Below are 10,901 nucleotides of genomic sequence, written 5' to 3' on the forward strand. Positions count from 1 at the left end.
GGCCAGTTGTATGAAAATGAAGTGCTAGAGTCATGTGGAGTGTTATGTCACTATGCTCTGGGCACTTTAACTTCACACTTTCTTGATACCTTGTCCTCCCCTGCATCACCACCACGCCTGAACATTCCTCAAAACATCAGTGCCCTTTGCCTTCTGAAATGTCAGGGTCATATCAAACCACAAGGAAAAGGAGCCCTACCCAACTCAAGGCTTGGATCTCAGAACTGACTCACAGCAGACATCACTGTCAAAGGCTCTGACTTCAAGAGCCAGGGTTTTGTACTTCAGTAGAATGAGCCTGCTGAAAACCATAAGTTTGTGACAATAGGTAGCAAGGCACACAGCTGAGCTGAAATGCCCAGTTGTTGACTCAGGTAGAGAGCTGAGAAAGAACAGCAATAAGGTCAGAAGCTGATACCAGCCTCCAAGTGGGTCCTAGTGATCTGATCCAGCCACATGATCCAGCCACTTCCCAGGGCAAGTTCTGGAAAGACAGGAAGTGATAGGAATTCCAGATAGGACTCTGAGATCTGGGGAGACAGAGGTTGCTAGGCAGAAACCTGGGAAGGTGAGGAATCTTGGAAGTCACCTTTACTTGATAGCCTTAGCCCCAAAGGTAGTGGGAAGCCTTGAACACTACTCCATCATACTCTGCTACTTTAAATGAGAAAGAAAAAGGGCCAACAAAGTCCTGAAGCCCAAAGATCCTCAAAAATCACAATGACTTGCACTCAGAGTTTGTAGACTACAAGAAGAGAACATGGAATGATCATATATCATTAAGGGAGAGTGCCAGTGAATGTTCTGGGAGATGGGATGCTTTCTTCTCTCCATCACTGATAATAGATGGTTCTCCTCCATATCTCAAATATTGCCTCCAGTAATGCATCCCTGACTCAGTGTTAGGCCCAGTCATTAGTAGATCAGGATTTAATTTAAGAATTTCATGGAGGATTGCTTTCATTTTCAAAGGTTTAAGTTCTGGAAACTCAAGTTCTTGGTGAGTGAAAGTTACATGTTAACACAAAAATAACATAATCAAGAATGTGAAAAATTCCTAATGTCCTCCTCAGCTCAGATGGTTGCTCTAAGGGCTTACTTAAGAAATGAGCATGAGAACCGGAGAGATGACTCAGGAATTTAAGAACACATTGAATATTCTAGTAGTTGAATAAGAAGTTCAACAAAGATCTGGCTGGGAATATCTAAGAAGATGGATGTGTGCCCTGAGCTCCAAGTCTTCAAGAGGATTACAACAATCAACCTCCTAAACTGGCAAATGCTCTTCTATAGATTCAGGCATAGCTAGTTGAAAATAATCAAGATAAAAATAAAGACCCAAAAAAGGCAACACCTATACCTTAGTTTGGTTGTGCACACCTGCAAAACTCAGCCCTCAAAAGGCTAAAATATAAGAATTATGAATTCCATGCAAGCCTGAGCTATATAGCAAACCCCTGTCTAAAATAAAAATAAAGCAAGATGGCTCAGTGCATGAAGATGTGTATACACTGTATGTGTACACACAAATAAGTCAACTAATAAATAGTAATAAAAAGTTAAGCTGCCTATATTAATATATGCAGTCTTAGTTTTCCCTAAATTATTCAGTGGAGCAACAAGATAAAGTGTTTGCATTGTATTAGGTGGTATAATAATTTAAATATGTGAGAGGTTTGTATGCATGCCATGCCACTCTGTAGAAGGAACTTCAACATCTGTGATTTGGGGTATCCTCTGGAAGTCCCATTACCTGTCCTTCACAGACTATGAGGGACTACTACTCTATAAGAGGATTCTAGGAATGAAGACATAGGAATTCCACAGATGTAAGGTCCAGATTATGAAAAGGAACAAGAAGACTTGTTTGAGGTAGCAGTAAAACCATAAGAGCAGATAAATAACCCTGGAAGCAGGAAATGGGAAAAAGTGGAACACACCTCTAAACTCAGTTTGTCCACTTGCATTCATCAACTGTAGAGGTCACCTAGTTACACAATATGTCATCAGGCTCACTCTGGCTTGACTGCAGAGAACTCCTTTGACGCGTGGGTGCCAATGGACAATTGCCTACGCTAGTTTGCAGGAATTCAGAGGCTGCTTTGTGTGTAGCTCTAATCAGTGTTAATTACCAACCTCTTCACGTGGGTCTGTACAAGGACATGATGGGTGAGCTCTGCACGACAGAGCAGAAGCCACATGCAGATCTCACTACCACCACCACCTTCTGAACTTATTAAAAAAAAAAAAAAAAAAAAAAGAGGTCTGCCCAAACGCATCTGTAGATGAAAACTGAAATTCCCAAACTGCTAAAGGAAATTATACACAGCTGTATACAGCATACAGGTTCAGGAAAGGACTTTCTGAACAGGACTTCAATCACCCAGAAATTTAGGCCAACAATTGATAAATGGGACCTCATAAAATTAATAAGTTTGTATAATAAAAGAATCAAATCAATCAAAAGACTCAAATGAAGCATGGAAGGGTTTGTTTGTGTTCTCTGTAAAGCTAAAAGAGGACTAGCATCATAATATGCAAAGAACTCAATAAACAGAGTCAAGAAAACAAATGACTCAACTTCGAAATTAAAAATATAAGTGAGCTATAGATCTGAACTGAAAGTCCTCTAAAGGAGAAATAAAAATGCCTAAGAAATATCAGGGAAAGTGTTCAACATCATTAGCAATAAGGGAAATGAAAACTAAAACTAGTTTGAGATTTCATCTTAACCCAGTCAGAATGGCTAGGAGTAAGGAAACAGCTAACAAGTGCTGGCACTTGATGAAGACACTATGGAAATCAGTGTGGGTGATTCTCAAACAGCTAAAAACAGATCTACCATGTAACTCAGCTGTTGGACCCCTTGGCATATACCCAAAGGACTCTGTATTTTATTTGTTCAGCCATGGTCATGGCTGCTATATTCAAAATATTTGGGTAATGGGGGGGAAAAATCTAAATATCCTTCAACTAATAGATTGTGAAAACACAGTCACACATCCACAATAGAATTCTAGCCATCTTTAAAGAAAAACAAAATCATGAAATTTTTAGGTGAATGGATAAGAGTTGGAAAAACATGCTAAATGAGGTAAGCCAGACTCAGAAACATAAAAGCTCCATGATCCTTTGCACATGGGGAGCCTAGCTTTGAATTGTTAGATTTGAGTATACGACCTGGAATAACCACAGACGCCAGGAAAGAAGAAAGGAAGTGTGATAGGGTGGTTGAGCTCTGTACAGGAGGCTAGCAGGGTTCAGGTACTTTGAAAGGAAAGGAGAAACAAGATGACTTTAACTGGGGAGCAGAAGGAAGTGTTATTCAGAGAAAAGGCTGGGGGAAGGGAAAATAGCATTAGTAATGTTTGAAACGGGAAACCTTCTAAAAGTTTAACTAAAACACCTATATTGTATATATTTTAGAGAGTTTTACCACATGGGATGATAATGTTCCCAAAGAGAGGCATTACCATCCATCCAAAAGCCCAGTGCCAGAGACATCCCTTCAAGTGGCTGATAGGTTAGTTTGAGAGCCTCCCCCCAAACTACAGGCTACTGTTGTTGCCCTTAGTTGTGTCCTAGAGGTTGAAGATAAGTCCCTTTTGCTGAAGATATCATGTACATCAGACACAGGACTTGATACATACATCTCTAACACAATTCCTTCACCTAAGGCCCAGGGAACATTACTGAAGAAAAGGCAGAAAAAAATTGAATGAGCCAGAGACCAGGAAATTGTCCGTGAGATGGTATCTCCTAGAAATGACAGAGAAGCTCCATCCATGATATCTCATCAATATGGCTAACTAAACAAGACCTAAACAAGGACAACACCAATAGAGAAGTCAACACAGATGGGGAAATCTCAAGAGTTTCTACCCTAAACAAAGAATTATGACCCACTACAGGATGCTGAAAGCAAGAGAAATGGCCTTCCCCAGGGGTGAACACCCTAAGTGGTGATCCAATGCTGACTGATCAGACCTAAAATCATATTACATACAAGTAACACTGAAGAGACTGAGCAAGTTGTATTTACATACCCATGCATTTACATATGCAATAATAACAAAGAAAAGGATGCCATGAATTTGAGAACAAGCATGGGTGACAGAAGGGTGATGGGAAGGTTGGAGAATGAGAAAGGGGAAATAATGTAATTACACTTTAATCTTAAAATAGTCTGTCAATACTTCTTAAATCAAACAAACAAAAACATAGAAGTACAAGACACTTCAGCAGCTTAACTAACAAGCATGGATTTATACATTACCCAGGCTTGAAACATACATTTCATATTCATCATAAATCAAATCTCAACACGTGTCAAAGAGTACATGCTCTATTTGTCAGTTCTTTCTCAACACCAAAGAGAGATTAAAATGAGTAACAAAAGAATCCTAACCAAATAAGCAAGAGGCACTTATTTGGAAATTAAAGCCATGCTTCCAAGGAATTTATGAGGGAAAAAAATGACAGAAATTAGAAGTCAGGGAAATGGAAAGATAATGAAAATGCACACAAATATGGAATGAGATTAATTTTACAAGAGTAATTTTTGCATTAAATGTTTATATTATTGGAGAAGTCTGAAAATAGGCATTATATCCAGTTTTGGAGGGAATAAAAAGTGAGATCAAATAGACAAAAGGCAAAAGGAACAAAACAAACCCAATAATGAATTCCATGAAACAGAAAACACACAATGGATATTAACAAAGCCAAAAGTTTGGTTCTTGGGAAAAACTAATTAAGTTGACAATCTCAGGGCTGGAATGATGCCTCCTCAGTGGTTAAGGGCATTTGCTCCATAATCATGAATTTGGCTCCCAGGACCCATACAGCAAGGAAAGTGTACTAGCTACTTTTCTGTTGCTATGACAAAACATAGCTTACTTACTGGTAAGTCACCATTACCAAAGTGACTTACAGAAGAAAGAATTTACTTTCACTTGTAATTCCAGAGAAAGAGACTCCAGCTGGAGCAAGAAGCAAAGAGCTCAAAGCTTCAACCAGGAACATGAATTAGAAATAGTGAGCTGGAAGTGGGATGAGGAGTCCATGCCCAGTGGCATACTTCCTTTAACAAGGTTCAACACCCTGAAAGTTCCAAAACTTCTCCAAATAGCACCATCATACAGAGACCAAGTACTTAAATACACGCACCTATAAAGGACATTTGTCATTCACACCACTACATTCTGCCCTTAGACTCCGTAGGCTTCTGGCCATATCATAACACACACACACATACATACACACACACACACAAAATTTTGGCCCACATAGTTTTTAACAGTCTCAACACTGTCCAGAATTCCAAAGGACACTCTCTTCTGAGACTCAAGTCAATCTCGCAACTGTGAATGCTTGTACAGTCAAAGGCAAATGACATATTTTGAACACATGATGGCAAGAGTATACATTTCCATTTCAAAAATGAGAGGTGGGGACATAGTGGGGAAATACTGCCTTAAAGCAAGACCAAAATTCAGCAGAGTAAACCCAAATCCTGTAGCTCCATATCTGGTATCTTTAGTTTTAAAAGGCTTAGATGGTTCGTCTCTTCCAGCTTTGCTGCCTACAGTGTATATCTCTCCCCTGAGCTGGGTCCCCTCCTTAGGCCCAATTCTCCTCTACAGATGTGTCACAGGTCTGGCATCTCCAGTCTCTCAGGGTCTCCACTGTAACCCAGGTCTCAGATTCACAGCTTCACAGAGCCTCTCTGAGCATCCTTGAAGAGATTTCCCTGGTACATGCTGCTTAGCCACAGCAGCTCTCTGAAACCATGGATGAGGAAGACAGGACCCCTTCATTGTTATGCAGCTGAGTAGTGTCTGACCCTGAGAGCACACTTGTTTCATTCCAGTGCGAAGTGGGAGCGCTCTCCTCAATCATACTCATCTCCTTAACAATTAGAACTTCTCCCTTAGCATCTGCTTTGGTTGTAACCTGAAGCTATTTTTTCCCTCTCTGGATTTTACATTTTATATTTCATCCTTCCCCCTTACTCTTTATCACTGAAGCCATGCATGAGAGTGGTCATTAATAACCATTCCAAAGCCTCAATGTTATATTATTTTGAAATTTCCTCTGCCAAAAAAAAAAAAAAAAGATTCCATTACTTTTTAATTCAGGCTCAGACAAGTTCTTAGTATAAGGGCAGAAGGCAGCCATATATAGATATAGATAGATATAGATAGATATCGATATGTAGATATATATATTCCAGTAACATAAGAATGGCCTGTAGCCTGTGAATAGAGAGGAACTTGTACCCCCTCAGAAACCTCTGGAGCCCACAGGTCACATGACTCTCAACACTCCTGTCTTCCAGGCTCCTGTGAGAGCAGTTGGTTAAGCACTCCTTATAACACTGGATTTCAAATCAGAAAAAAAGGGGGGTCCAGGGAGAAGCCATACCTGGTAAAAGTTCAAAAATGCCTTCGGCATCAGTCCTAATATCCTGAGTTCAGTCCCCAGATCTCATGCAGACAACCAGCTCCACGAAGCTGTCCTCTGATTTCTCCAGGTACTCCATGAGGCACTTATAGGCCCATACTCAAACTCACTGGCACATAACACACACACACACACACACACACACACACACACACACACACCACCACCACCACCACCACCACCAATAACAACAACAATTTTTTTCATTAAAAAAATAAACTCAGCAAAAATAACACCTATCTTATTTCCCATTTTACCAAAGGGTCTCACCAGTACAGTGCGAGAGTAGAAGAGAAAGTGATTCAATCATGCCATGGGTTGGGAAAATGCCACTCCGTTTCTCTTCAGTACTCACCACAGAACATGGGATAAATGGTGAACGCTCCTGTGCAGCGAAGGTGTTGAATACTTGATAACGGGAAGGGTTCACAGCATGCTATTCTCACAAGAGCAACAGTAAGAATACGTTTCATTCCCGCTAGCTATTTAGTAGACACACACATGCTGTGATGTAGGTGTGGAGGCAGGAGGACAACTTTCGGGAGTCAGCCTGTGGATGTCAAGGACCAAATTCAGGTCATCGTGTTTAGCAGCAAGCACCTCTACCTATTGTATTAATCAGGCTTCTCTGGAGTAACAGAACTTACTGAATAAATCTTTCCATGTGTGTGGGGCGGGCGGGGGGGAGGGCAGGGAGAGAGAGAGAGAGTCACGAGACAGAGACAGGCTCAGACTTATACAGCATTGCATCATTATAACCAGTACCTAAGATAATTAACCTATAAGGCAAAGAGGTCTGCTTCTGCACACAGTTCAGGAGGTTTCAGTCTACAGTGAATTAGCTGCTTGGAGGTTTACGGCCCAGTCATGGTTGGGATTGTGTGCAGAACCAGGCAACAAATCTGGACAGTTAAGGGTTAAATGGGCCGGGGGGTGGGGGAAGGAGAGGGAGGAGGAGAGGGATAGAGAGAGAGAATATGAATCAGGATCCCTTCAAGGACATACCTCAATACCTTAAGTTACCCCTTCCTGTAACACCAAGCTGGACCTGAGGCATGGGCCTTTAGGAATATAACAGATGCAAATGTGGCTATCCACCTCAGCAGGCACCTCCTAGACACAACTCCCTAGACATACTTATTTTTAAATTCAAAATTATTTTCTGTTTTTAATGTAAACACACATTTTTCTTTTTACATTTTTACATTTACTTACTGATTTTATGTGCTTGGGAGGGGAAGGTACCAGGGTCTTTTGAGAGTTGTTTCTCTCCCTCTACCATACAAGTTCCAGGGATTGAACTCAAGTCATCAGGCTTGGTGGCAGACACCTTCACCTGCAGAGCCATCTTCTGCCCCAAACTCACCACCTTTAAAACCAACCACTGGGTAAGCTACAAACCTGCCCATGTTTTGTTGATGTGCACTGATAAACAAGCTTGAATCATACTTAAACAAAATTTGCTGTTTTCTAGTCAAATAAGTCCGCATCAGTATGTCAATGTGAAAAAATGTAGTGTTCTCTGGATGTGGTAACAGGAAAAAAAAAAAAAAACACTGATTGTGACGAAAAGGTTGGATTAAAATGTAAAAGGAGCCAGGAGGTTATAGATTGCTTTGTGTTTTTACAGAGAAGGCAGAAGCAAGCACATCTGACTGCCAGTTCTATTCTACTGCAGGTGCCCAGACGATGCCCTGAACTGTGTTAAGAAGCCATGCAGTGAAATAGCCTGCTTTTCACTTCCTCAATGGAGCTGGGTAGGGATTACCTCCTAACTGAGAAGGATCAGCTTGATGACAAAACACAGCCTCCCATTGGTGCTCATCTGATGCGCATCCTGTGCTGCGCAATAGCTAACTGGCACCGATTCTAATTTCAATGCTGTTATGGAGGCCTTGATTCTCTATTAAAATTGGAAGTGTTAATTTGCCAGTAATCGCTCCACTTTCTCCCATCTCCTCACTGCAAAGGACAGGCCCTTACTGCACGGATAAAATGTAGTAAGGCACTTAGTGCTAGGCCATGATTTTAGACCTCCAGCTGTTTTACTGGTTGTGTAACTAAAAATAAGATAATGTTATGCTGGGTAACCACGGCTTTTGTAGGCATTCACATTTTACAAATCGCTGCACAGTATGCAAACCATTATATTTTTAAATGCTTAGACCCAGCCGAGGAGCCTAACACTCCCATTATTAAAAGAGAGCTTGCTAGCCTGTGAAGTAGGATGCCTGTTGGACAGAGATGCCGGTGGGCTGAGTTTACCTTCCCTGTCCCCAAAGCCCTCTTGGGAGCTCTCATTCCTGACCTTCAGTGATGCAGAGCAGGATCTGTAGAGGTTAGTGGTTTTGTTTTTAAAATTTGACTTGATCTGTAAACCTACTGCTTACTCAAATAATGCAAACCAGAGAATCGTATATTGAGCAACTACAGTGGCAAGAAATAGCACGCTTCTCTAAACAGGCTTGTATTAAAAATAAAGGGTCAGGGGAAAGAACGTTGCTGGTTCACATCATGCAAACACATAAAAGCTCTGTGATATTTATACTTCTATGATCTAATCAGAAGCCCAAAGCACGGTGCCTTTCACTGAATAGCTGTCTTGCATGACAACAAGGTTGGTAAATATATGGAGCCGTCCTATGCTGGAGTTTCACAACAAGTGTGCCTTTAGAAAGGCCAGTCATTCAGGGCAGCTGCTCCTTTATCTACTGCTCCATGCTGATGTGAATCCTGGCAGGGAGTCGTCAGGACCCTGTAGAGCACCTGAAACCACTTGCAAAGTTCTTAAGATTATTTAGATTTTTTTAAAAGCTGTTATAATTTGTAATTTGTCAAATATTGTCTCTCACATGTAGTCATACATATGAGAGCTTTAAGCAAAGGCATCGAGCTGGGTGTGGTAGCACACACCTTTAATGCCAGCACTTGGGAGTCAGAGGCCACCCTGGTCTACAGAACATATTCCAGAACAGCTGGGGCTGCACAGAAAACCCTTGTCTCAGAAAACCAAAACATTAAAATAAAATAGAGGTATCTAAAGGTCATAAAATAGCCACACAGTCATCTTTGGGCAGAAAAGATGGGCTCTTTAGTTTCCCTAAGACTCCTGGGAAACTAAGTGATCCCTGTGTCAGTCAATCAAGGCTGGTCCAACCAGCAGAACACAAATGTCCACTCGCTATTATTTGCACGATAGAGTCAGATTTAACCACACATGCTCTAATCACCAAGCAAGCAAGCAAGCAAGCAAGCAAGCAAGCAAGCAGTGGAGAACCTAGGCCCAGGGTACACTAGCGGAAGCCAAATTAAAGCTGTAGTTTCTATCAATGAAAATGTTGAGAGAGTCGGGGGAAAGATGGAGGAAGGCTGACTTGGAAATTGAGACAGTCAGAACTGACCTTAGAAATCACTCCATGAGTGATTACATGAGATTAAAGGATGGATAAGGGGGAAGGTTGAAATTATTGATTCTGTACCAAAAAATAAAGCTTAAAGAGAAGCTGGGTTAGCAGAATAGTGCTCTGAGGATTCCGAAAGATGAAAATGTATAAACCCTGTCTGCACTACAAGCCCCTCAAGTTTTAGAGTGATGAAGATGGAAATTCTTCATCCCCTAGTCTTTCCTTCAAGCACAGGTAATGTCAATCTCTCCTAATAATATAAAACTAGGCCTTCTGTTGGGGCATTGAGGCCATGAGAGATGAAGACCTAACTGGATTCCGTGTATCTCCTGTTAGGTTTGGGGCAGGATCCTTAGAGTCAGAGGGAAAGCTGAAACCCATGTCGTTCAAACTTCTTGTTTTAGACACAGGAGTCTGTCACTCAGGGAACTGACCTGCCTGTGGTTCCACACTTGAGGAGCCATAGATGAGTCTTTGAGACCAAGTTGCTCTCAAGTTATTCTTCTCATCCTCATCATGCTTTCCACCCACCATGAGGGACAACAAGCAAAGAGAACTGATTCTCTCAAGCCATACACATCCTACTCACAAAGAACAAAAGTAAAATTTCAGAACAACAACAACAACAACAAAAACCCCTATGTAAGTCATAATTCGGTATGGATGGTGTGTACTCTCAGAGCCTTTTGTGGGGATGAGAGGGTGGGGGTGTGGACAGAGGTCTGGTCTCTGACTCACAACTTTCCTTTCCTGGTGACTCTGGCTTAATCCTCCGGGTGTGGTGAACACTCCCAGCCCTATTCTGGAGATACAGTCTCAGTTTTTCCTATGGAAAAATAAAAGAGGTAGGAGATTAGCTTGGGGTTTGGTTGGTCTTTCAAAACCTTACAATATCTACACCTAAAATCAAATCCCCAGTACACAGTAAAGGTGGTTCTTGGTTTTGCCTTTCTTTGGGCTTTCTACAAGTCCTGAAGAAGCTGGCACCTTTGCCATCATTTTCAAATAATACCAAATTCTTAGGATTACCTT

This window comes from Mus caroli, chromosome 13 (genome assembly GCF_900094665.2).
Source record: "Mus caroli chromosome 13, CAROLI_EIJ_v1.1, whole genome shotgun sequence".
Taxonomy (NCBI): Eukaryota; Metazoa; Chordata; class Mammalia; order Rodentia; family Muridae; genus Mus; species Mus caroli.